This window comes from Nycticebus coucang, chromosome 12, assembly GCF_027406575.1.
Source record: "Nycticebus coucang isolate mNycCou1 chromosome 12, mNycCou1.pri, whole genome shotgun sequence".
NCBI lineage: Eukaryota > Metazoa > Chordata > Mammalia > Primates > Lorisidae > Nycticebus > Nycticebus coucang.
In genome coordinates this window covers 87613012-87639724 of record NC_069791.1, presented here as the reverse complement: position 1 = coordinate 87639724, position 26713 = coordinate 87613012, and the positions used below count along the sequence as shown (strand labels likewise).

General features: G+C 42.6%; 1 protein-coding gene and 1 pseudogene across 2 annotated transcripts in view; both read left to right on the top strand.

The window, feature by feature from the left end:
• Window positions 1-26713, top strand: part of PRKCB (protein kinase C beta) — a 347453-nt gene that overhangs the window by 205691 nt on the left and 115049 nt on the right. The gene's annotated exons all lie outside the window — the stretch shown is intronic.
• On the top strand, window positions 16276-25986 carry LOC128561074 (serine/threonine-protein kinase Chk1-like; annotated as a pseudogene).

Genomic DNA, 26713 nt, shown 5'->3' with positions numbered 1-26713 from the left:
GTGCTCCTTAGGGGTGAAGGGGGAGCTAGACAAGTAAAGGGTCACACAGAGGCCAAGGGGAAAGAGAGTTCAAGAAAGTGGATGAGATTAGCACATTAGATGCTGCTGGCAGGCAATGGTAAAGACCAGGCAAAGGATTGAGACAGAGTCACCGGATTTGGCCATTTGCGTGAGGGATTTGGACAGTGCCCTTTCAGGAGAAAGGAATTAAGAGCCAGGATGCTGGATGTTAAGGAGGGAAGGGGAGAAGGAACATGGAAAGAGAAGTGTAGAGAGCTCTTCTGAGAATTTGGGCTGTGTCAAAACAGGACTTGGGGGCAGTTTGGAGAAAGTTATTGGGGAAAGGATCTTGAGCAGTTTAGAGTGTGAATGGAGAGAAGTATGGTGGATAAAGGGCTCAAGGTGCGTGGAAACGGGGAGGTAAGGGAAGAAGCAGAAGGGGCAGTCGGCTTTGTCGTCAGGCAGACAGGTGTTCAAATCCCAGTTCCGCCACATGCCAGCTGTGGGGCTTCGAGCAAGTTCGTTAAGCCCTCTGAGTCTCAGGAACTTCATCTGCCAAGTGGAGAGAGTAGCACACACCTCACAGAGTCACGGCAAGGAAGAAACAAGAATGGCTATCAGGGTCTACACAGGGCCTGGTGTGTGGTGAAATGTTAGTGACCCCTTACCAGGGTCCATTGTATATACCATTGAGAGAAGAGCCCAGAGACCTGCCGGTCCTCAGTTTAGGCTGGGCCTCCCACCTCCCCGGCCTGGCTCGGAGCTCTGAACTTTGTCATTGACAACACATTGTACACTTCTCATGATTCCCTTGCAGTGGGTACTGTAATGCACCACCTGGATCCCGCTTTCAAGACTGAGGCACTTCAGCCCCAAGCCATGCCAAGGGTTGGCTGCTGGGCACTCACAGCTTTGGTATTTCCCTGGGGTTTGCTGAGGGAGCTGCAGTGCCCCAGGTTATGTTCCTTTGGGAGCAGCCCACATACTGTGATTGGTTGCTGGTGAGATTTGGGTATAAAGTCTCACCCCCGCCTCAGCTGGGCACAGTCTACAGGGCCGTCCCCACTACAGAGCTGCCCAGTGGATCTGGTGAGACCTCCATTACAACTGCATTGCCGTTAGTTCCACGCCTCCATCAGCTTCCTCTTGCTTCCCCTATTCCTTGTTGGATGTGTTCCCAAGGTTGCTCCCTGATAAGCCTCCTGCATACAAACATCCACACCAGAGTCTGTCTTCAGAGAACCCGATGAAGGCACCTTGTTTAATGTCTGCATTTTCTTTTCTCTAAACTGTAAGCTTTTCTCTAAACCACCAATTGTGCCTGTCTTGTCTGTTGTATTGCCAGAACCAGTCACTTAATGAACGAGTGAATGAACAGGTTTTCTAGATAACACAGGAGAGCACTGATAGTTTTTCAGAGTTGTGAATTACAGAGCAGATTATCTGGAAGTGCCTTTCTGTGGACATGTGAGCGCCCATGGGCCCACCCAGTGACCCACCCAGCATGAAGCCCTCCCTAGCGATGGTTGTGTCTTCCATGGGCTATTTCCAGACTTGCTTCAGCAGACAGTGGTCACGATTTATAAAACACTCACACAAGAACATTCGAGCTGCATTCTACATCATTTTAGTACAGAGAGGTTGTTCCTTGGGGCCTTTAATTTTCTAGCTTTCATTATTGGGAGAGTAAAATGTATCACTTGCATTCCAATATTGATTTTTATTTCCCAAAAGAAGCCCATAAAAATAAATAACTTCCCGGGAGGGAAAATAGAAGAGAACTCTTTACACTGGGCAATTTGTTTAAAAAGAAAAGAAAAGAGAAGGAAAGGAAGCCTGGAGGAATAAAACAATCCAAACATTTAGATTGCATCTCCTGTGTCTCTCCTCACTCCCCTTTAAAAAAAGAACTTGGGTGGGGGCAAGACATGATTGCAAGAGGGACTTTACCTAACAATTGCAATCAGTGTAACTGGCTTATTGTACCCTCAATGAATCCCCAACAATAAAAAAAAAAAAAAAAAAAAAGAACTTGGGGCTTGCTGGACTTTGAAAATGCTCAGAGGGTTGAGAAAGCTCACTGGAGACAGCTTCACGGGGCATGTCACTGGAGTACCCGCTGGAACATTGCTCCATGGTTTGCACCACTGGTATTCTAACCCACTGCTGTATTGTTACTAGTGAGGAGGCATATTGCTAGTATCTTGCTGCTAATTCTATCAGTGAGTATCTGCTGTGTAACAAATTACCCAAAATGGAGTAGTCTTAAAACAACATACATTTTTTCTCTCTCTCAATTTTTGTGGAATTGCTGGGAGGTTCTGATTATCTGCGTTGACTCGTCTGGGGCTGGATGGTCCGCGATGCCTTCACTCTCGTTTCTGCTTGTTGGCTTAATGTAAGCTAGAATGGCAGGGATGTCTGCGCCACTGCTTCCTGCCTATCCAGCAGGCTAGCCCTAGCTTGCTCTCATAGGCAGTAAGGGAGGGCAATTCAATTCAAGCCCTAATTCCCAAGAACTTTTAGGATTATTTGTATCACATTGGCTAAGGTCCCAGTGGCTAAGGCAGGACCAAGTCCAGATACAAGAGAATGTAGGAACAGACTTTCGTTCTTCCATTGGCATTTTACTTTCTCAACCATAAAGAGGGGCACATAGTCAGGGAAGATGCCAAGAAGTGTCATTTTATAGCTAATAAACTGAGAATCAGACAGGTTGAGCAACGGACCTGAAGTCACACAGCAAGCCAAGAACCCACTGTGTAACCAACCCATTGTGGGTTAGTTTACTGTACGCAGCCACATTCTATCCTCCCTTTTTTCATTTCCTCTATCACTCTGGAAGCCAGGAGGGCGGCTCTGTTGGGAATTATAATGTTACTGATCCCTTGCTCATCCCTGCAATGATACCCGTTTCTTTTGCCAATTAAGGCTCAGACTTATCTGCTGTGCTAATCGTCCTCTGCTTGAATCCCTCACCTCGCCCTCTGCCTCCAATCCACTCTGCTCTTTTGTGTGCCCTGGGAGCCCGAGCCCTGTGGAGTGTATCACCTGGGCTCTCTCAGCTTTTTAGCTTTTAGTTGAGTTCGTGCAGTAAGAAGCAATGGCAAGAGATTGAAGGATTGTAGGAGAAAGAAGCTGAGGCATTTCTTCCCCAATTCCTTTGCTTTTGGCTGCGTGTCCTGGCAGAATGAGGCGGTTCCTCCTCCGAAGCTCAGGTTTTGCTGACTGTGCTCACACTGTTTCCTTTCTTCTCCTCTTCTGGCCTAGGAGTGGCAGTGACATCTCAGGATTGCTCCTCTGGGCGTCTCACCACCTGTAGTTGATTCCTTTAACCCTGTCCTCAGTTGAGAGTAGTCCCTTAGATAAAGTCTCTTGAACTATCTGAATCAGATTCTGTTTTCTACTTGGGCCTATCCTGATACTCTTTTCATCAGGTTCTGTTTTCTTAAAAGGAGAAAAAGAAGGGAGTTTGCAGCGTGCACTTGAGCCAGGTATCATGCTGGTTTGCTCCTTCTATTGTGGCAGGAAGAAGGGTTGAGACCTTCAGCACTGGGGTGTGAGAGTTCTCGAATGCTGAGGAGTCTAAGGAAGGACATAGAAGATTTTTAGACATTTGTCTTCTTTTTTTTTTTTTTTGTAGAGACAGAGTCTCGCTTTATGGCCCTCGGTAGAGTGCCGTGGCCTCACACAGCTCACAGCAACCTCCAACTCCTGGGCTTAAGCGATTCTCTTGCCTCAGCCTCCCGAGCAGCTGGGACTACAGGCGCCCGCCACAACGCCCGGATGTTTTTTGGTTGCAGTTTGGCTGGGGCTGGGTTTGAACCCGCCACCCTCGGTATATGGGGCCGGCGCCTTACCGACTGAGCCACAGGCGCCACCCGACATTTGTCTTCTGAATGCCCGTTGTTAGAGGAATGAATGGCTGAATACATTGTAGTCTGTGGTATAACTTGCAGTTTAAGAAGAATGAGTTAGTTCTGAGATGACTGACATGGAGAAATATACAAGATTTATTGCTAGGTGGAAAAAGCATTTTGCAGAGCAATAGTGGGTGTATAGTGTGGTTCAATCCCATAGACTAACCCTTCCAAAGCATTTGTTTCCAGGTGATAGTCTCAGGGAGGAGAAGGTGGGGCAGGGTAAACATGAGATTGACACACTTCTTAGCTGGGAGTGGGGGAAGAGGAGAAAGGTAGGTTGGGAAAAGAATGGAAGAAGGGGGAACTTGAAAAAAACTACTGTAGCAAAATGGAAAAATGTGCCTGGATTTAATTTGCTGTTCTTTTTCTAACTTTCGAGATAGATACTTAGATCATTTATGTTCAACCTGTCTTTTTTCCTAATACATACATTAAAGCTACACATTTTCCTTTAAGCTTTGTTTAACTCTCACAAGTTCTGAATATTTTGGAACTTCTATTATGATTTCTTCTTTTTCCTATAGCTTATTCAAATGCATATGTTTAATTTTCAAATATTTCTAGACATTCAATTTTTTTTGTTATTAATTTCTCGTTTCTTTCCACTAGGGTCTGAAAACATAATTTCATTCATTTGAAATTTTGGTACCTATCCCATGTGTGCTTATAAAGAATATATGTTCTGCAATTGTTGCATGCAGTATTCCACACGTATAAACTGGTCAAGATTGTTAATTGTGTTGTTCATATTGTCTATATTTTTATTGATTTTTATTTTGCTTGCTTGTTCTGTTACTGAAAGAGCTGTGTTTGAGTCTCCTATTATGATTTCAAACTTCTTTTTCCTTTTAGTTTATCAATTTTTGCTGGAAATATTTTGAAACAATGTTATTATTATAAATTACCTTCTTTGTGTATAGACCATTTTATCATTTTGAAATGTATCTCTATTTTGAATAGTGATTCTTGCCTACTTTGTTTGATACAAAGGCACTAGTTTTATTTTGGTTACTGTTTTATTATTATGTTACTTTCAGCCTTTCTGTACCTTTATAATGTATCTTTTAGAAAAATGATATTATTATTATTATGTTGTTGTTGTTGTTGAGACAGGGTCCCACCCTATGCCCCTGAGCAGAGGGCAGTGGGCATGGTAGCTCACCGCAACCTCAGACTCCAGGCACCCCGCTGCCTCAGCCTCCGGAAGCCGCTGGGATTACAGGCACTTGCCCTGGCGCCTGGCTGGGTTTTTCCCTTTTTTTCATGAGTTGGGGTCTTAACTGAATTATTTCTTTTTAGAGACAAGCGTCTTACTCTGTTGCTCTGGGTAGAGTATTGTGGCATCATTATTGCTCACAGCAACCTCAAAGTCCTGGGCTCAAGGGATCCTCTTGCCTCAGCCTCCTGAGTATCTGTGAGTACAGACAGACCATGATGCCTGGCTAGTTTTTCTGTTTTTAGTTGAGTCTGGGTTCTCATTCTTGTGCAGGCTGGTCTCAAATTCCTGAGCTCAAGGGATCCACCTCCCTCTGCCTTCCAGAGTGCTAGGATTACAGGTGTGAGCCATTGAGCCCAACAAGCATAGTAATTTTTAATTAAATCTGACAATATTTGAATTTTAAGCATTTAGAACATTTACGTTTAATGTAATTGCTGATATAATTTAGTTTGTATCTGTGATCTACCTATTTATTTTCTGTTTGTTCCATGTGTTTGCATTTCCTTTTGGGGATCACTCAAGGATATTCTATTATTTTATATCCCCTCCTATTAACTAATTAGTCATATATTTTAATTATTTTTATATTGACTCTAGAGATTTCAGCATGCATTTTTGACATGTTGGAATCCAATATATTAGTACTTTTATCATTTTCAAAATAATCCCAGGTTCTCAAACACTTTAATTTTATATTTCCATCCTATCTTACACATTTTGATTAGTTAATTATTACTCTATTGCCCTGGTTTAGAGTGCAGTGGTGTGATCATTGCAACCTTAAACTCCTAGGCTTCAGTAATCTTCCTGCTGAGTAACAGGGACTACAAGTGCGTGCCACCATGCCTGGCTAATTTTTTTAATTTTTAGTAGAGATAGGGTCGCACACTTGTTCAGGCTGGTCTCAAACTTCTGAGCTGAAGTAATTTTCCTGTCTCAGCCTCCCGGAGTGCTAATCTTACAGACACGAGATACTGTACCCAGCCTTAATTTTGCATTTAAACTATACATTATTATTATTGCTTTGTACAAGCAACATTCATGTAGATTTACTAATATATTAACCCTTTCCTTTGTTTTTCATTTCTTCTTTATTTTTACATTTCCATTTCTATCTAGAGAACTCCCTTTGGTATTTAGTTTAGGCTTGCTGGAAATACATTTTAAAATATTTTTATTTTGCCTTCACTTTTAAGGAATACTTTTTCCTGGGTATGGAATTTAAAACTGGCCAGTATTTTCTTTTAGCGCTTTAAAGATACTATCCCATTGTTCTCCTTCCATCACTTTTGTTATTCTGTAAGTCTTATTATGGCTCCTTTACATGTAATGTGCCTTTTTAAAAATCTGGCTGACTTTTAGATTTTCTCTTTATCTTTGATTTTTAGCAGTTTGACTGTGATGTTCCTGAAAGTAAGTGTGTGTTTATCCTGTTTGGTGTTTGTATACTTGTTGACTTTTTATCCTGATATATGTCATTAGTATTGGAAAATTCTTGTCCATTCCCTCCCCAATTCTTCCTTTCATGGGCTTTGATCACCCATGTTTTAGACCTTTTCACTGTGTCCTTCTCTTTGACACTTTTCTATATACTTCCATCTTTTTTTACTTTATATGCTTTAGTCTAATTGGTCTCAATGACCTGTTTTCTAGCTCACCCATTTGCTTTCTAGCTGCTTCCAATGGGCTACAAAGCCCATGTATTTAGCTCTTAATTTTCATTATTGTATTTATTTATTTTTTTGAGACAGAGTCTCACTATGTCGCCCTCAGTGGAGTGCTGTGGCATCACAGCTCACAGCAACCTCAAACTCTTGGGTTTATGTGATTCTCTTGTCTCAGCCTCCCAAGTAGCTGGGACTATAGGTGCTTGCCACAATGCCTGGCTATTTTTAGTTACAGTCGTCACTGTTGTTTAGCAGGCTCAGGCCGGGTTCCAACCCGCCAGCTTCAGTGTATGTGTCTGGTGCTGTAACCACTGTGCTATAGGCGCCGAGCCCATTATTGTATTTTTACTATACTTTTTATTTTAGAATGGTTTTAGATTTAGAGAAGAGTGACAAAATTACAGACTTCCTATATACCCTTCACTCAGTTTCCCCTAAAATCTTACATTACTAAGGTCTATTTGTCAAAACTAGGAAATTAACCTGAATTAGTGGTTTGTTGTTAACTAAACTCCAGACTTTGTTGTTTTTCACTGATGTCCCTTCCATATCCCAGGATCTAGTCGGGGTTACTAGATTACATTCATCACCATGTCTGTCTCCTTATTCTCCTCTGGATTATGACAATTTCTGAGTCTTTATTGTTCATGACCTTGGTTTTTGAGAAGTACTGGTCAGGTATTTTGTAGGATGTCCCTCAATTTGAGAATTATTCTATTTTTAATTCTAAAATTTTCATTTGTTTCTTTTTTACAACTGACAGTTCTCTGGTAAAAGTGTCCATATTGTCATTCTCTCCCACCTTTTTAAAAAAGATCTGAATCATAGTTATTTTAAAGTTCACGTCTAATCGTTTCAGTGCCTGAGTCACCTGTGGGTTTGTTCTATAGTCTGTCTTTTCTTCTGGTCCTATTTCTCAGTGTGTTTGGAGGTTTTGTTTGAATGAGGTTATGGTCCTCCAGAGAGGAGTCTTCCTTCTGGCAGTGACTGGTGGTTGACAGTCTTTGTAAGGTCCCTTCTATTTCTAATTAATTCCCACTCCCACGATGCAGCCTACTAGAGGCCTTCAACTCTGAAGCTGAATGCTTGCTAGAACCCTCCTCCTCACCGGGTCCTGAACTCCATTTTTTGTTTCTCTGGCACCATGAGACTGATGAAAAAACTCTCAGCTGATTTCTGTTTTGTGTCTCCACTCCTGCAGTTGAATTAGCAAAGCCTCAAGGGAAAACTCAATGTCTAGTGTTGAGTTCACTTCTTTTTCTTCCCTTCTGTCTATGATCTTATTGGCCCCTCCAGTGCTGCTTTCCCTGGGAGCTCTGTTTTTTTGTTTTTTTTGCAGTTTTTGGCCAGGGCTGGGTTTGAACCTGCCACCTCTGGCATATGGGGTCAGCGCCCTACTCCTTTGAGCCGCAGGCGCTGCCCTTCCCTGGGACCTCTTATTCCTAACCTTAAGAGTACTTCTCAGGGTCTGTTGGCCTCTCTGCCTCTTGGCAGCTGCCCTCTGTCTAGTTTTTCAGTCTCTTGCTCAGTGCTGACAATTGGTTTATGACCCAAAAGGGAAAAAAAAAAAAACGGCACACAGAATGTTGGAGTTCTCTTGATTCTGAATTCTTCAAAATTCCAATTCTTTGAAAAATATTTTTCGTTTATTTATCTGGCTTTCATAGTTGTTCTCCGTGGGAGTTCTACAAGCTACTTTATCACAGCCCGAAGTCATATGATGCTAAGTGAAAATATAAAATAGATTTACAGCTTTATAATTATGTAAAAAGTCAATGTTAATGTAGATAAAGATCAGAAGATCAATGCATAAGTTGAAGCATTTATTTAATTTTGGGATAGGATCTAAGATAATATTTGCTTTGGATTCTGTTGCCTCTGCAATTAAGTAAAAAGAATTTTCTTTTTTTTAAGAGGGATGTTGAAAACACCAGTGATACAGTGAGGAATGCTTATTTCTTTCATGTCTTGGTAGAATATTGGGGAGTGAAGACCCTAAAGTTAAAGGTCACTAAGTATTCTGCTGGAACGTTATGGGGATATTGATATAAAATAATAGCCAATAATAACAATAGAGTGCATATTGAAAGTTTACTGTGTACCAGACATTCTATTAATTCATTTAATTATTGCAACATCCTTATGAGACTCTGTCTTTATCATTAGCTTCATTTTTTAGTCCAGGAGACTGAGTTACTGAGAAGTTAGGTGACTTGTAGGCTCATAGCAGCTGGATGTCAAAGCTGATATTAAAATCCAGGTACTCCGGCTTTAATGCCTGAGTTCTTCACCATTGCATTTTATCAATTTGGTAGAGAAAGTGGCTTTACATCAGATAAGGATACTTGAAATGTAGGAAGTGCTGTGCTAGAGGACAGTTTGGTCCAGTCCCCATGTCCTGGGGCAAAAGAAACAGATGGCCTCAGCACAGCCTGTTTTTAAATCAGCCGAGATACTGCCCTTTTTTCAGCGACTAGATTTCTGTCTTCCAGAGAGAGATGGGAGAGTGTGGCTTCGCAGAGGCTGGGTGCTGGAGATGAGCATCGCTGTGGCATGAATGCAACACTTAAAACAGGGCTTGGCTCATAGTGTGTGCTCAATAAAAGTTGTCATCGTTGTCATTTTTATTGGCATCATGTCATCAGAGGTAAGAGAAAAATCGCAAAACCTATAAATTCTCTCTGGGCTTGAGGTCTTAGGATGCTTTTTCTCCATTCCCAGAGGATACTCCCTAGATGATGGGATTCATGGTCATTCATTCTTCCCGTCAGCCTGTGCTATGCAGTCACCACTGTCAATATAACAAGTAAACGGATAATTCCAACTAAGTATTCTAAGTGCTGTGCCGGGCACAAGTGCACCGTGTCCTGGGAAACCAGGGGGAAGGCATTGCCCCTTGCAGGTTCTGGGGCTCTGCGGAGAAAAGGGACCATCTCATCCATCCATTTATCAGTTCATTCCTCAAACCTTTATTGGCCACCTACCGTGTTCTGGGTACTGCATCAGTGCTAAAAATACAGAAGTGGCCACCCCAGTAATAGTCTGCTCTCGTGAAGCTTTTAATCTTGTAGGACATCAGGAATTTAATAAAATTTAATAAGCATTATATGTTCATTACATATAACAGCATTTACAAAATAGGTAACAAAATAGTGTCTTGGGCACTTAATGGGACAGAATAATGATCATGGCTAGAAGTTGTTGAGCGTAGAGTAGGTGACAATTGTCCTAACGCATATAATGGCATGCATTATAGCTCCTACCTGACAATTCTGTGAGGTAGTGCTGTTGCTATTCTCATATTTCAGATGAGGAAACTGAGGGTCCGAGAGCATAAGGAATTTTTCAGGGTCACACAGCTGAAAAGTGGTGTCACTTTGACTCAAACCCAGGTCTGCCTGATCAGCCCAAGCTCTTAGCCACTGCACAGGCTTGTCCTAGAAATATTAGAAAGTCATAGTCCCTTCTTTTAAGGGGCTCTCTTAAGCATAATAGAAAAATAAAGCAAGGAAGCATACCCCTAAAATATACTGTGGTACTGAATATAAGAACAAACTCAGAGGAAGTCAGGAAAGGCTTTAGGAAAGAGGTGGCACTAGAGATTTACCTGGAAGGATCAATGGGCTTTCAGTAGAGGGCCAAAGGACGGAGCCCTCTGGGCAGAGGACAGTGTACACTGTAACCTTTAGGGGGAACTCAAAGCTTCTCTCACCGCCGGGCTGAGGCTATGGGTCAAGATTAAGGACTCAGATGACACTTTTAATTCATGAGAGGGCAGGTGGGGCTTTCAGAGATGGCAGGGAGGAGCGTAACAACTTCGTCATCCTGATTCATCCGTAAGTATTCTCTCTTGCATTTCTATTTGAGGTTTAGTCTGCCTTTTCACATATCAGAATTACACATAGCTAGCACAGTGAGAGGAATCTGAGCTTATCTCCTCCCTGGGACACACTGCTCTCTCAGAGTGAACATGAAATCAGACAGGACTAGGGAAAGGGAGAAAGAGAAGCCATCCAATTTCTACTACTTATAATGCAGAGTTGAGAACTTTGGTCTAGCTCAACTCAGCAGGACTAATGGTTCTCCTTGTGATTTGAAATAAAGATTCTCATGTTGTAAAGAGAGTGAGTCTGCTCTGAACTTCTCTCTTGGGCGGTAGCTATGGCACATGGTCCTGGACACTAGATTCTGTCTGTCTCCTATGACGGAGGCAGGGATGTGGAGGGAGTGGCATGCAGCCAGGCGTGGCTCGAGTTTGGATATGTGTAAGGAGGCAGTTGCAAGAAAGGCTGGAAAGTATGATGGGGACAGAAGAGGGTGTGGCATTGCAGTGACCATGGCCAAGCCTTCATGGAGCTAATTATCACAATGGACACATTCTGCAGGGCCCACAGGCATCTTTGGGCACTGCTCCAGGACCTCAGCGAGGATGTTGTTATCATCAGAACGGTGTGGCTAGCTTATGGGCTGACTGCAGTTTGGATCAAACTTGACCCCCTCTTTATCACATTTTTGGTTTTTATTTATTGAGGTGAAAATCATGTGGCATAAAGTCGACCGTTTTAGAGTGAACAGTTCAGTAACATTTAGGATATTCACAGTGTGGTGCTACCACTACCTCCGTCTAGTTCCAAAACATTTCCATCACTCTAAAATAAAACCACTTACCCCTTTAGGCAGTTATCCCCCTTTCCTCTCTCCCTGCAAGCCCTGGCAACTGTCAATTTGTTTTCTTTAACCCATTTTCTTTTCTTCTTTCTTCTTTTTTTTGTTTTGAGACAGAGTCTCACTCTGCCACCCAGGCTAGAGTGCAGTGGCATCAGCATAGCTCACAGCAACCCCTCAAACTTCCAGGCTCAAAAGCCCACCACCATACCCTGCTAATTTTTGTATCTGTAAGTAGAGACAGAGGTCTCACTCTTGCTCAAGCTGGTTGTTAACTGCTAGTCCCAAGTGATGCTCCCACCTTGGCCTCCCAAAGTGCTAGGACTACAGGCATGAACCACTGCCCTTGGCCTAATCCTCTGTTCCTAAGACTGCATAAAAGTGAAACTATTCAGTACCTCAAGTAGGTTTTACTTTAAAGAAGTATCTGTCTGTGCAGCACTCAGGCATCTTAACCAGGGATGGTTGTCAGAACTTCAAAACACTTCTATGCCCGTTGGCAAGTCATCCATACCCCAAGTTCTCTCTGTCTCTGGCTTTGTCAGGTTCCTCCGAAAGCCCCCAGCTGTGATCTGGTAATGAAAAGGTTGATGTCAAGTCCAGTCGAAGCTTTTCTATCTGCTTTTTGGCTGTGTCCATTCTGATGAGTAAAGTGCTTGCTACATATTTGGACCCTCAGGAATATTTGGATTCCTGTTGTGGAGGTGAGGAATAGAGTGCTCTTAGCTAAAGATGGCCTCCCCTTGGCCACCTGTTTGGATCCCACCTATCTCAGTCTAAAGTTCAATACCCGCCCTCAAACCATGTTTTTTACACTTCAATGAATGGGCTGGCTTTACCTAAAATGTGCCCAATGTACCTTCTGAGATGGAAAGATGCTATTTTGGGGATAAATATGTTGATCTTTCCCTGAAGGCGTCCAAGACATCTGATGATAGCTTTTGCTTGTTCACTTACAGAAGAGTGAGTAATGTGTTTAAGACAGACCTTGAAGCTGCTGACATAGAACATATGACCATAGTTATGGATTTAATAAGATGCACCCTCAGAAGGAAAAATAATCTGACCTAGATAAGTTTTCCAAGGTAGTGTGATATCATGGTTGAGAATGTAGTCTTTAGAACGTGGCAGCCTGGGTTCAAATCCTGTGCTCTTGTTACCAGCTGTGTCTCCTTTTGCACCCGGAATGTCTCTGTTTTGACTCCTTGACCTCAAGGTGGAAAGAATGAAACTGCGAGTGCACATCAACCCATGAATGGATCAACAAACTGTGGTATATATACACCATGGAATGTTATTCAGCCATTAAAAAAGATGGAGACTTTATAGCCGGCCGTTGTGGCGGGTGCCTGTAGTCCCAGCTACTCGGGAGGCTGAGGCAAGAGAATCACTTAAGCCCAGGAGGTGGAGGTTGCTGTGAGCTGTGTGAGGCCACGGCACTCTACCGAGGGCCATAAAGTGAGACTCTGTCTCTACAAAAAAAAAAGATGGAGACTTTACATCGTTTACATTTACCTGGATGCAGTTGAAATACGTTCTTCTTCTTCTTCTTTTTTTTTTTTAATTTCAGCTTGCTTGTTCATTCTTCTTCGTTTGAAGTTTTTTTGTTTTGTTTCTTTTCTTTCTTTCTTTCTTTTTTTTTCTGTTCTTCCTTTGGCGATTCTCTTTCCCTTTGCCTCCCCAGTAGCTGGGATTACAGACGCCCGCCACAACATCCGGCTGTTTTTGATGTTAATAGAGACGGGGTCTCTCTCTGGCTCACTCCTGCTCATACTGGTCTCGAACCTCCGAGCTCAGGCAATCCACCTGCCTGGGCCTCCCACAGCGCTGGGACTATAGGAAATACGTTCTTAGTAGAGGATCACAAGAATGGAAAAATAAATATCCAATGTACTCCATACTAATATGAAATCAATATATAAACAATTACATGCTCATAAGAATAATAAAATACTAATGTAGTCCAGTTCGGGGATAGAGGGAGGCAGGAGAGGGAAAGGGGGAGGATGTTTGGCAGAAGGAGGGAGGGCATGAGGCTGGATCTCACCTACTGTGCACATTGTGAGCTGTATAACACGCCCCCTGGGCGAGGGGCTCTTCTATAAATGGAACTTTACCCTGGAAGGGAGAACAATGTAACCTAAAAACTGTACCCTCATATTAATATGATTTAATTTAAAAAATTAAAGAAAAAAACAATGAAACCACAGACCATGTGAGTAAGTGAAAGAACAGAGTTCATTGAAAGATAAAGGTTAGCTGGGCGTTGTGGCAGGCGCCTATAGTCCCAGCTACTCGGGAGGCTGAGGCAAGAGAATCGCTTAAGCCCAGGAGTTGGAGGTTGCTGTGAGCTGTGTGAGGCCACGGCACTCTACCAAGGGCCATAAAGTGAGACTCTGTCTCTACAAAAAAAAAAAAGAAAGATAAAGGTTGGGTGGTGCCTGTGGCTCAAGGAGTAGGGCACCAGCCCCATATACTGGAGGTGGTGGGTTCAAACCTGGCCCCAGCCAAAAATAAATAAATAAAATTAAAAAAAAAAAAAAGAAAGAAAGATAAAGGTGATAAGTGGAAGAGGGACAGCAGAATCTCTGGTGACAGAATAGGGGACCCAACTGGAAGCCCGCAAGGGCCTTCTGTCTAGTAGTTTATATACTTCTTTTCCTATCCTGTGGGCAGGAGGGGTTTGGGAATGTATATCAGGAACTTGACGCAATTGGCCAGGAGCTTGAAGGCAGAAAATAATCCTAAAATTAGCAAAGGAATGAGGTCCTAGAAGTCCTTGCCCCAGGTAAAGCAGTAGGGTGTGTGTTCCCTACTCCAGGATGAGATACCGTATCAGGCTGCTTTCCACATGACCTTGCTTGAGCCCAGAGAATGCAGCCTAGAAGGGGCTTGTCTGTTGCTAGAGATGAGGGTCTGTGATGAGACTGATTTCTGAGCTCACTCAGGCCTAGGAGATAAGGGTCCCTGTCCAGGCCTGAATGGGGGAACCGCACGTGACTCAGACAAGTCATTCAACCTCCTCAGCTGTTGGTTTGCACATTGGCACAATGGAGAAAACTCACATCATAAGGTTCTTGTGAGGATTAAATGAGATACTATGTGCATAGCCCTTAGAACAGCGCTTAGCTCATATAGTAAGAGCTCATTCACCATTGACTATTATTATTTAATCTTTTTTCCATTGTACTTTAGCATAAATCATTTTTGGCTTTCTAAAAAAGAACAGAAAGAACATGGACTTAAAATCAGTAGGCAATGGTGAGTCACTGAGGATGTTTTGAGAGTAGTAATGACTTGATAAGATCTGCCTTCAGGGAAGATTAATGTGTCTGCAGCTCCTAGGCCGACCAGGGAGGAAGAGAGAGTGAAGGCAGTGACCCGCAGGAGGCTGATGCAATGGTCTGAGCTACCCTGTGCAACACAGCAGCCGCCAGCCACAGCCACATGGGGCTATTTAAATTTAAATTAATGAAATAAAATGAAAAATTCAGTTCTTCTGACACACTGAATCTTCCAAGTGTTCAATAGCCACACGTGGCTAGTGGCTGCTATATTGGACAGCAAACATTTCTATTAAATTGGGCAACACTGGTTCTCAAAAACAGTGGTTCTTCTGGGAAAGGGATCCTCAAACCTTAGACACCTTTTTAGCATAAGAACCATTTTAGTGAGGTAGCCATTTAGAGAGATTGGGCCCAGAAGCCAAATGAATTGAGGCACAAACCACGGAACAATGGCCCAGGCCGAGGTTCTCGGGAGGTGATGAACGATGGTTAAAGCCTCACATCTCTGGAATATGGCAGGGAAGTTATTCCTGAAATGCTACAGAGCTTGGACTTGCCACCCTGGCTATGGTGGGGGGGGGGGGGGAGGGGCTCTGCAGGACTACGTCCTTCCCATGGCTTTTTACACCCACATTCTTGCTATTCTTGCTTTGTAAGCTTGATAAAGACACCTGGAACTGGGAAGGGTCAGGCTAACTCTGGTTCTTTCCCCAGCTCCGTTCTTTTCCTTAATAGACTCCCCTTTGTCTCTGGACTGGCCTCCTCTCCTTTACGTGAACTATCACCCCATTTCTATTCTGTACCCAACATTTCTCATACCTGAGTATGTGTTAGAATAATCTAGAGGGTATGTTAAAATACTGGTTGCTGGGCTCCATCCTTGATCCAGGAGAGCTGAATGAAGTCGGAGAATATGTATTTCTAATACATTCCCTGGTGACACTGGTGTCCCTGGTCTGGAGACCACCCTTTGAGGACCTCTCTCTGCAATAGGCCTTCTCAGTCTGTGGTATGAGGGAAAGGGCAGTTTTTCTGAGCATGTCAAGGCTTGTATGTGTCTTGTTTAGCTGCCCCAGCTAAGCCCATCTGGGGTTTGGTCTCAGCATCTCTCCAGGACGGGCAGGCTGGGGACATTTCTGGACATCTGCTTCCTGAGGGCATTTTCATAGGAGTTTTTCTGGCTGAAGGAGGGGAAGGGTGGGGCTAATTCAGAGTATGGGGAGCAGAGGGACAGGACTATGGAGCAGAGAAAGAGATTATCTGTTTCTTTGTCTATTCTCACTGTCGTTCTGGAGCCACGGCTTTGGAGGTCTGATGGAGGGACAGTGGAGACAGAGGCTTTCAGGACTGAAGAGTCAAGAACTTGCTGCCTTTGTTGTACTGTGACAATTTTCTCCCTAAGGCAGTGATGACTCACGTCTAGCTGCAGGGTCTGGGGGGAAGGGCCTCAGGGTACAAGTGACAGAATTCAAGGAAGTGCGAAGGGGGAGAAACACAGTGCTTAAAACCTCAACATGTTACCTTGCCTCCTGGGTGCTTTCAACTCATCCTGTGACCTGCAGAAAGGCCTTGCTCTCAGTGAGCTGGTGGACAGGGTCCCCAGAAGGTTTGTCTCTGTCTGAGCAGAGTTTGGAATATTAGGCAGAGGTATCAGACTGTGCTAGAACTCTCCCTGTCTCAACGGTGCACCCCTTTTATAGATGGTCATTGGATCTGTATCAGGGTCGGAGGGCAGTTAGACTCAAGCAGTACTTCTGTACCAGCTGGCAAATAGCTATGGCCCACCTCTCCTGGGATCCTCCCTGGATCTCCCCACAGCCCAGAAGCTAAAGTTAACACTTATCAGAGACCTCCAGGAGTCTGTTCCAATGCTTAGGACAGCATCAGTAGGCTAGCTAGTGCCTGGGCTGTGGCATATAGAAGTATCTTGAATAGTGTGTGTGTGTGTGTGTGTGTGTTTGTATACACAGTGGTAAAAAATGGGAGGAGGTGGAGAGGTATCTTGAGGTATGGATATGGATAGTTTGGTAAAATTATAACAAAACAAAAGTGGGAGTGATGACAATTTCCTTCATGCTGCTTAAGAACCATCACTTCAATCCTCCATCCATCCATCCATACACCCACCCACCCATTCATCTCACCCACCCATCCTTCCATTCATCCATCATCCATTTGCCTACCCACCCAATCTGTTTGTCCCATCTATCCAGCCATCTATTCATTTAGGATAAATGGGTCCAGCAGGAAAATTCTCTTTCTTTTAGTGCTTCTGTGCCATTGAGGAAGTACCTAAGGAGGAGACATTCCTCTGCTGGGACTCCTTGTCACAGATACTTTCTTTTCCCCACCACCCCTGAACAGTAGTAGAAGAAACAGAAAACTTATCTTCAAATGATAGAAAACTTATCTTCCTCTGACTGCCTGGGGAACATGGCATCAGAATATGGCCATCAGTTTTTTAAAATTCTTCTAATTCCATGATTTAGTGAGGTAGTTAATGTAGACAGGGCTCTTCTATCAAAGCAGAGAGCCCATGGAAGGTAGGAGAAAATATGTCCTGTGTCTCTAGAGAAGGGAGCTAAGCCTGCCTCCCTCAGAGCTGGGGAGGCTTTTGTCCCAAGCCTCTGGAAATTAAACCCATCACTTAGCGTTCTCACTGAGCAGATTGCGGGGCTTCTAGCGCTTGCTGCTTGGGTTTTGCAAAGCTGCAGACAGACAGTTTTGATTGAATGTCCAAATTAAGCTGCCAAGTAGCGACTCCACAGCTCCAGGGACCCCATGTTAGTATTTATGTCACATCTTTAGAAATAATCACATTGCAAAGCAGTGCCCAAAGCCATGTCAGCAGCCGCTGCAGTGAAGGGTTGAACACTGCCTGCCTTGTGCTTCATGCTACATTTACTCAGCCCCCAGACACTCCACCCTGCTTCCCGTCCTCAGGATGTGAGTAAGGACGTGGTAAACCTCATCTGTCTTTGTTTTCATTCAACTTAAGGCAAGAGGTGGTCTCCAGACAAGAAACAAAGCTAATTTTTTGGATGCCTTACTCCTAAACCATCGGTTCTAGACATAAGGAAAGACCCTCAGGGCCAACCTGAGAGGAACAGATGTTCATGCAAGGAGAGTTTAATCTTGTTTTTCCAAGCTGGTCTGAAGGGCTCTTCCCCTGTCTGTGAGCCCTAAATGCTCTGCCCTGTGTAAAGGAACAAGTGTTGTGTCCTCACAGGAACCCAGTGGTGACATTGCCCACACCACTGGGGAATGCCAGGTATGTGTATGAAGAGACTGGGGCTGGTGAGACCTCAAAGTGGGGACCAACCCAGATCTACCTTGTGGAGGGAAGTTGTCTCTGGACCTGTGGGGTTGTGGTTGTGGAGTCAGCATAGGTGCCAACAGCCCTGGGAATTGTCTGAATGAGCAAGGAAACTTCTGTAGAAAACAGTCAACCTCTATGCAGGTTTAGTGAAACTCCCCAGATTTCCAAGTTCCTGGGTTCCCAAGGAAAACCCAGTTACAGAGCACAATAGTTGCATGGTTTTGGCAGCGATGCCAAGGCTCAGATCTCAGGGGAATCAGCTGGACTGAATCTTGGGGCATCCAAACTGTATCCAGTTCCAGTTTGTTAAGAATAATGTGCACAAGCTCGGCTTCCCATCACACAGTGATTTCCTTCTCTGAAATTTAGAGTAACATTTTGTTTCTAATTAAAAAAGTAATTCATGCTCAATCAAGACAATATATTTAATGTCTCCTTCTTCCAAATTCCCACTGAAATGACTAAGAGATTAGAAACGGAAACAAAATTGATCAAGGTTTAAAACCAGAAAAATGGTATCAATCACATGCCAGAAGCTTTGAAGAATTTCTCTAAGATACAGTTCAGACAATACTAGCTAATTTTGTGTTCTCTTTTCCAAAATCTAAGCCTCTTATACTTTTCTTTTATGTAATTGCACTGTTTGGTACTTCTAGAACAAAGTTAAATTATAGTGTTGATAGCAGGCATGGTTCATTTGACTGTGGTCTAAATAGATATGCCTCTAGAATTTTACCAGTAAGCATGATGAAAGCCATTGATATGTTTATTATGTCAAGGAAAGCATACGTCTATTCCTGTTTTTCTAAATGTTAGAAGAAGGAATGATTATTGAGTTGTTTGTCAGTTGCCTTTTTCGATCATTTTTGAGATAATTATACAGTTTTTCTCCTTTAACCTGGTTTTATAGTGAATAACATTAATAATGGATTTTCTAAGACTCTGAAACTTTTTTGTCTGGGAAGTATATGATGAGATTTGAGTTTTTGAAAGATTGCTTTGGTAGGGAGTGAAGAAAGGGCTGTGTGAGACTTGAGGCAAAAAACCAACAAGGGGGATATTTAATTCCACCAGGAGAGGAAAAATGAGTGCCCAAGCAACAACCATATGAGTAGCTGCTGTGTGTGAATCATGTCACCTGCCAGGCACAATACCAGGCTTCAGATAGAACTTGATAATCACAGTAGCCTTATGACACAATTATTGTTGTTAAGGCGGTGGCAGATGGCTAGCAAGAAGGGCTCAGGTACACAAAATGCTAAAGAAGCAGAAGAAACAGTACATAGTTATAGATTGCACCAAGGGAAGGAGACAAGGGTGATTTCCAGATTCTCACTTGGACAGTGGGAGGATGGTTAAATACTCACTAAGACTGACATTGAAAGAAAGGGAGCAGAGAGATAATAAATATTGTTGGACATGTTGAATTTGGCATACCTATGGGACATTCAGTACAGCATAGCCAGTAGACAGCTGTACATGTGGTTCTAAAGCTCAGTAAAGAGGTGTGGGTGGAAGTTGTCAGTATCTAGGTAGCAGCTAAAATCATGGGAGTAGAGTGTTTGGGAAAATATGGAAATTAAAAAACAAACTTCTAAATAATCCATACTTTGGTTCAAAGAGTAAGTCTCGAGGGAAATTAAAAAATATTTTGAGCTAAAAGAAAATGAAAACACAACACATTGAACTTTGTGAAAATCCATCTAAAGAAGTCTTTAAAGTGAAATTTATATTGGTGAAGTCTATCAACACTTTAAGAAGAAACATAAGTTTTTCCAAAAAGTGAGAGGAGGGAACATTTCTCAACTTAAGTTATGAGACTAATTATTAACCTTGACACCAAACCCAGACAAAAATAGTGCAAGAGGCCAGGTGTGATGATGTGTACCTGTACTCTCAGCTACTAGGGAGGCTGAGGCAGGAAGATCATTTGAGGCCAGGAGTTTGAGGCTGCAGTGAGCTGTGATTGCACCTGTGAGTAGCAACTGAACAACATCCTGAACATAGTGATACCTGTCTCTCTCAAAAAGAAAGTATGAGAAAACTACAAACAAATATCCCTTGTGCGCATAAATGTAAGTATCTTCAGCAAAATATTAGCAATATATAAAGAGAATAATATATCCCAACTAAGTGAGTTTTATCCTCATAATGCAAGGTTGGTTCAGTCAATAAAACCCAATCATCTGGAGATACCATGTTAAGAATGTAAAAAAACAAAAACCAGCAAACAAATCAGTTAATGCAGAAAGAACATTTGATAAAATTCAATAGTAAATCATGATGAAAGTTCTTAACACACTAGAAATGGACAGGAACTTCCTTGACCTAGTAAAAGATACCTTCCAAAAACCTATTGCGTACTTAATTATGAACTTAGGAGGAAAGACTGCATGCTTTCCCCTTAAGCTATAAAACAAAACAAGGTTATCCGCACTCACCAGTTCTATTTAACAACATACTGAATATCTAGCCAGTGCAATAAAACAAGAAAAATTAATAAAAGGCACATGGATTGGAAAGAAATAAAAACTGTCCATAGGGAAACAGAAAATGTGATTATCTATGTAGAAAATCCATATGAATCTACCAAAAATTATTAGAATTCATAAGTAAGTTTAGCTAGGGTACAAGATACAAGGTAAGCACAAAAAATCAATTATATTTTTATATACGGTAGGACCTCATAGTTGACCACCTTCCTATACTGACCACCTCCTTAAGTGAACCTAATTTTCATAGACCAGACACACACCACATGTACATATCAGTAGGCCTAGTAGGCCTAGTTCCCTAATGTGGACTACCTCTGTATGTTGACCAGTTTGTTACGGTTCCTTGGGTGGTCAACTTACAGAGGTTCTATTGTTTTAACAATTAGAAAACAAAATTTAAAAAATCATTTGCAATAGCTCCAAAACAAATGAAACATTTATACGTAAATCTAAAAACACACATCTAGGATCTATATGCTGAAAATTGCAAAACACTGAAAGAAATCAAAGAGTACCCAGATAAATGCAGAGATATACCATGTTCATGGATTCAAAGACTCAGGAACCTATATCTTTGGGACCAGATGTGGCCTTCTAAATCCTAAAGCCACATGTGGCTTTTTGACTGAATTCAGATTTTATAGAGATTTGTTCTGTGAAGTTTGGATTCAGTTGAGGGGACACACTTAAGGATCTGGAGGGGCTCATGTGGTCTTGGGGCTACAGGCTCCCCTCCGTAAAATAAGAAAGGCAAAGAAACTAGAAGGGCCAAAACCATTTTTAAGGTGAAGAATAAAGTTAGAGGAATCAGTACTCACTCTTAAGACTTACTATATAAAACTTCAGCAATCAGCTCAGCACCTGTAGCTCAAGCAGCTAGGGCACCAGCCATATACACCAGAGCTGGCGGGTTTGAATCCAGCTCAGGCCCACCAAACAACAATGATAACTGCAACCAAAAAATAGCCAGGCGTTGCAGTGGGCACCTGTAGTCCCAGCTACTTGGGAGGCTGAGGCAGGAGGGTCACCTAAGCCCAGGAGCTGGAGGTTGCTGTGAGCTGTGACACCAGGGCACTCTACCAAGGGTGATAAAGTGAGACTCTGTCTCTACCAAAGGAAAAAAAAAAATCATTAATTAAAAAACAAACAAAGAAAGAAAGAAAAACAAAAGAATTGCATAATCTTGAAATTGCTTCTGTAGAGAATGGGAAAGGGAGTTGACTAGGGACACCTGGTATGGTCAACAGGCCGTATGTGGGGCCAGGTTGTGGCTGTAGACCATGAGAATATGGAAGCATAAAGTTCCCGTGTGGGATGCTGTCCTCCGGAGCACTCTAATGCAAATATTCCTGATGGTCAGGGGCATGCAGAGAGGATGATGTTAAAAGTGACAAGGACGTAAAGACATTTAGGCCCTGATCAGAAGTGATTGAAAGGCTTCTCTACTGGAGCAGGGTTGGGAAAAGCAGTGCACCAATGAAGCATAACAGTGTTTTTCAACCTTTGTTTATATCCCGGTACACTTGGACCCAAAGTTAAACTTTTTTTATTTTTTTAATTTTTTTGTTAAATCATAGCTGTGTACATTAATGCGATCATGGGGCACCATACACTGGTTTTATAGACCGTTTAACACATTTTCATCACACTGGTTAACATAGCCTTCCTGGCATTTTCTTAGTTATTGTGTTAAGACATTTATATTCTACATTTACTAAGTTTCACATGTACCCTTGTAAGATGCACCATAGGTGTAATCCATAGTTAAACTTTTGCAGCATACTTAAATTATATTCATCAAAAGAAAAAAAAGAGTAAGAAAAGAATATCTTTAGGGTGCTTTGAACTTCTTTTAAAAATAATTAATTATCTTTAAAATTTTTCAAGGCACACCTGAGATCCTCTCATGGCACACCACCAGTGTGCTGTGGCACCCCGGTTGAAAATCAGTGGAATAGAAGAGAGAATTGAAGAACTGGAGGGTTTGATGAGAATAAAAAACATTAGCATAAAAAACATTAGAAAGGAGCAGAGAGCCAAAAGGATAAAAGATCATCAGATGGGGTTTTGGCAGGAAAAGCACTGGGTTTGTGGCCAGCAAAGGACACCCTGCATGGTGCTGGGAGGAGTCATGAAGGCCAGACTTGGTGACAACTCTGGGAGAGGGTGCCTGCGGAGACATCACGGCTTCTTCGGTGTGTTAGCTATTGTACTTCACCTTTTCTGGTCTTAGGAGGCCAGAAAATCTCCTAGCGGATGAAAGAGATAACCTCAAAGTCTCTGACTTTGGCTTGGCATTAGTATGTTTCGACATACTAATCAAGAACATTTGTTAAATAAGATGTGTGATACTTTACCTAGGTGCTCCAGAACTTCTGAAGAGAAGAGAATTCCACGGAGAACCAGTTGATGTTCGGTCCTGTGGAATAGTGCTTCCTGCTGTGTTGGTTGGAGAATTGCCATGGGACCAGCCCAGGGGTAGTTGTCAGGAATATTCTGATTAGAAAGGAAAAAAAAAAACATACCTCAACCCTTGGGAAGAGATCAGTTCCGTTTCTCCAGCTCTGCTGTGTGAAATCCTAGTTGAGAATCCATCAGCAAGAATTACTGTCCCAGATATCAAAAAAGATAGATGGTACAATAAACCCCTTAAAAAAGGGGAGGAGAGGCCCCAAGTCACTTCAGATAGTGTGTCAGGGTCTCCCAGCGGATTCTCCAAGCACATTCAATCCAGTTTGGAACTTCTGTCCATCAGAGTTCTTCTAGTGAAGAAAATGTCAAGTGCTCCAGTTCCCAGCCAGAACCACGGACAGGTCTGTCCTTATGGGATACCAGTCCCTTATACATTGATAAACTGGTACAAGAATCATTTTTTCCCAACCCACATGTCCTGATCATATGCTTCTGAATAGACAGTTCCTTGGCCCCCCAGGACCCTCACAGAACTCCTGGCAGGACCTGGTCAAAAGAATGACTCACTTCTTTACCAAATCGGATACAGGCAAATCTTATCAATGCTTGAAAGAAGAGGAATTCTATGGTTCAGGTTACTGTGTCAACAACTGATAGGAGAAACAATAAATTCATTTTCTTTTTTTTTTTTTTTTTTTTTTTGAGACAGAGCCTCAAGCTGCCCTCCTGGGTATAGTGCTCTGGCATCACAGCTCACAGCAACCTCCAACTCCTGGACTTAAGCCATTCTCTTGCCTCAGCCTCCCAAGTAGCTGGGACTATAGGTGCCTGCCACAGTGCCTGGCCATTTTTTGGTTGTAATTGTCATTGTTGTTTGGCAGGCCTGGGCTGGATTCGAACCCGCCAGCTTTGGTGTATGTGGTTGGCGCCTTAGCTGTTTAAGCCACAGGTGCCAAGCCAATAAACTCATTTTTCAAAGTGAATTTGGTAAAAATGGATGAGAAGGTATTGGTTGACTTCCAGCTTTCTAAGGGTGATGGATTGAAGTTCAAGAGCCACCACCTAGAGGTGAAAGGGAAGCTGAGTGATGTTGTGAGCAGCCAGAAGGTCTGGCTTCCTGGCACACAACTAAGCCACTGGGAGGTTCCTGGTGAATACAGTTTTGCTGTGATGACATTATTTTTCCTAGAGAAGATTATCTTACTGTGCAAACTGCTAACAATAGTTCCCGGAGCGTTCACTATCCTCTTTATCCAAACTTCTTCTGATTCTTTTTGTATGTTCTCCATACAAATAATACCTGTATGTTAGTTGTAAGTAAAACTTTGGGAAAGAGATGGATAAAATTCATCTATTATTCACAGATAATATTTCTTCATCTGTGTTTAGTGTCTGGATTAAAAACCCCTTTTACCAGCTTTTCTACCAATGTAATATATCACTTTGTTAAAAAGTACACATAGATTTATGAATCTGTCGAGTGAGGTTATCCTCAAAGAATGCATCTCCAAGATTTGTACTTAACATTTTCAAAAGGGCCAGACCAGTGATATAAACCCATTTTTGAATTATAATAATGAGTTGAAATTGCCAGTACATGTTTTTTTCCAGTGTAGTTGGTAATATATAAAATGCTGATTTCATGTTTCAGGTAGAAGTTGAGCATAAACTCTAGTGCGTATCTAATTTTAATAATAACTATTGCAGATTTTAAGTATTTTTCTATATTATTATTTTACCATCATAGTCATATTTTAATTCTTTACTACCGAAATAAATTCTGTTTCAAAAAATAAAAAAAGAGGGGCGGTGCCTGTGGCTCAAAGGAGTAGGGTGCCAGCCCCATACGCCGGAGGTAGCAGGTTCAAACCTGGCCCCGGCCAAAAACTGCAAAAAAAAAATAAAAACAAAACAAAAATAAATAAAAAATAAAAAAAGATCATTGGATGGCAACAGTCTGGGTGTGTTAAAAAAAAAAAGATGAATGGTGAGTTCATAGGAGATGCCATGCAGGTGACACTCAGACACCAACATGGGAATGGAGACAAGGTCGTAAGAAGAAACGGTGGATTTACCAGGTTTGGCTTCAGGTCACCTGTCATTCATTCTCACGTGACCTCCTTCAAGATTCATTTGTACAGGTATGAAAATCTCACTGGAGGGATGCTCTCTTAGCCCTGAAATGTATCTCGATTGTTATATAAGGGTGTCCATAAAGTTCATGTGCAATTTAAAATATATCCAGACTTAAAATTTCAAATTGCACGTGAACTTTGTGGACACCCTTGTATACAATCAAGATACATATTAAACTATTTTTAAATTGAACACAAACTTTATCCAGTAAGGGGGTCTAAATTCTCTGGAAGGAGAAAAGAAACCAACACCTGTTGAGCCTCTGCCGTATGCCTTATGTTCTGCTTTGATGCTATCATCCTCTATGATTAGGGCGATCATGTAATTTATTGTCAAAACTTGGACTCTTTTGAGAGTGAAAGGGCCACAGGTGTAATTGAGGTTGTCCTAGGCAAATAGGGATGGATGTTCACTCTCCTTATTATCCTACGGCCACTTTGAGTTGTCTGTAGTTTTGTGATCATTTTAGAGACAGGGAAACTCAAAAGTCAATTGACTAAGATCACCCAGTTAGTGAGAGTCATGGCCAAGAGGTGGGATTCAAACCCGGGTCTGCCTGACTCTTGAGTCTAGCCACTGCTCATTTGGTTCCTGATTCACCGGCACAAGCTCTGCACAGTCGTTTCCCTTGCTGTGACCTGACAGGCTCTCTTCTCGTCAAACACCGTGACAAGCCCAGCTGGAAGCCTGTCTCAACACAGATAATTAGATGTGTGATAACTGTACCCCTGCCAGCAGTGACAGGAAGCCAGCTGTTGTAGGAGCCTTTGGAGCCATGACATGCCTGGGATGACTTAGATGCTGCATGTGGGCTGTCCACAGACCCCTGTTTGCTGGCTTTGTCATCAGAGCCTATCAGATGAGGCTGCACAGCTTGGCAAATTATGAGGACTGGGAAGGGAATTCCGAGGGCTCAAAGGGCTCACAGTGGCCACAGAATCAATCAAAGGAGCTTGGGGTTAGAAATCCCTAGGGTTAGAAGAAGTAATAGTGAGAAGGCATTGAAGGGACGCTATTCTGGATTATAGAGAAAGGTCTAAAGAAGCTTCTAACTTAAGAAAGGTGGCAGGGTAGTGAGGTTAACCAAAGACCCAGATGAACCACTGGTTACCAGGAGGTGACTAGAACAGAGGAGGGGCAGGACAGGGTAACAAAAACAGGTTGATGGCTCTGAAATTTCTCACCTGTTGAATGTGTCGCCCTCTAACCCCAGTTTGACGTCAGGGAGCATGTGCTGAGGGTGTCCGTCATATCTCAGTGTGGTCATCCTGGGTCTGAGTGTTATTTACTGTGGGGCTCATTCAAACCAAACTTTTTTAAGGCATGACTCTGCAGGCCCCGTTGCTCTGAGAAGTCTCTTGGGGAACAAGACGGGGTCCTTGAAGGCCAGGGCATGGATTCTTAGAAACCACTGATACACACCTGAATTTTTTAGTTAAGTTTTTTTTTTTTGTAGAGACAGAGTCTCACTGCACCGCCCTGGGTAGAGTGCCGTGGCGTCACATGGCTCACAGCAACCTCTAACTCTTGGGCTTACCCGATTCTCTTGCCTCAGCCTCCCGAGCAGCTGGGACTACAGGCGCCCGCCAC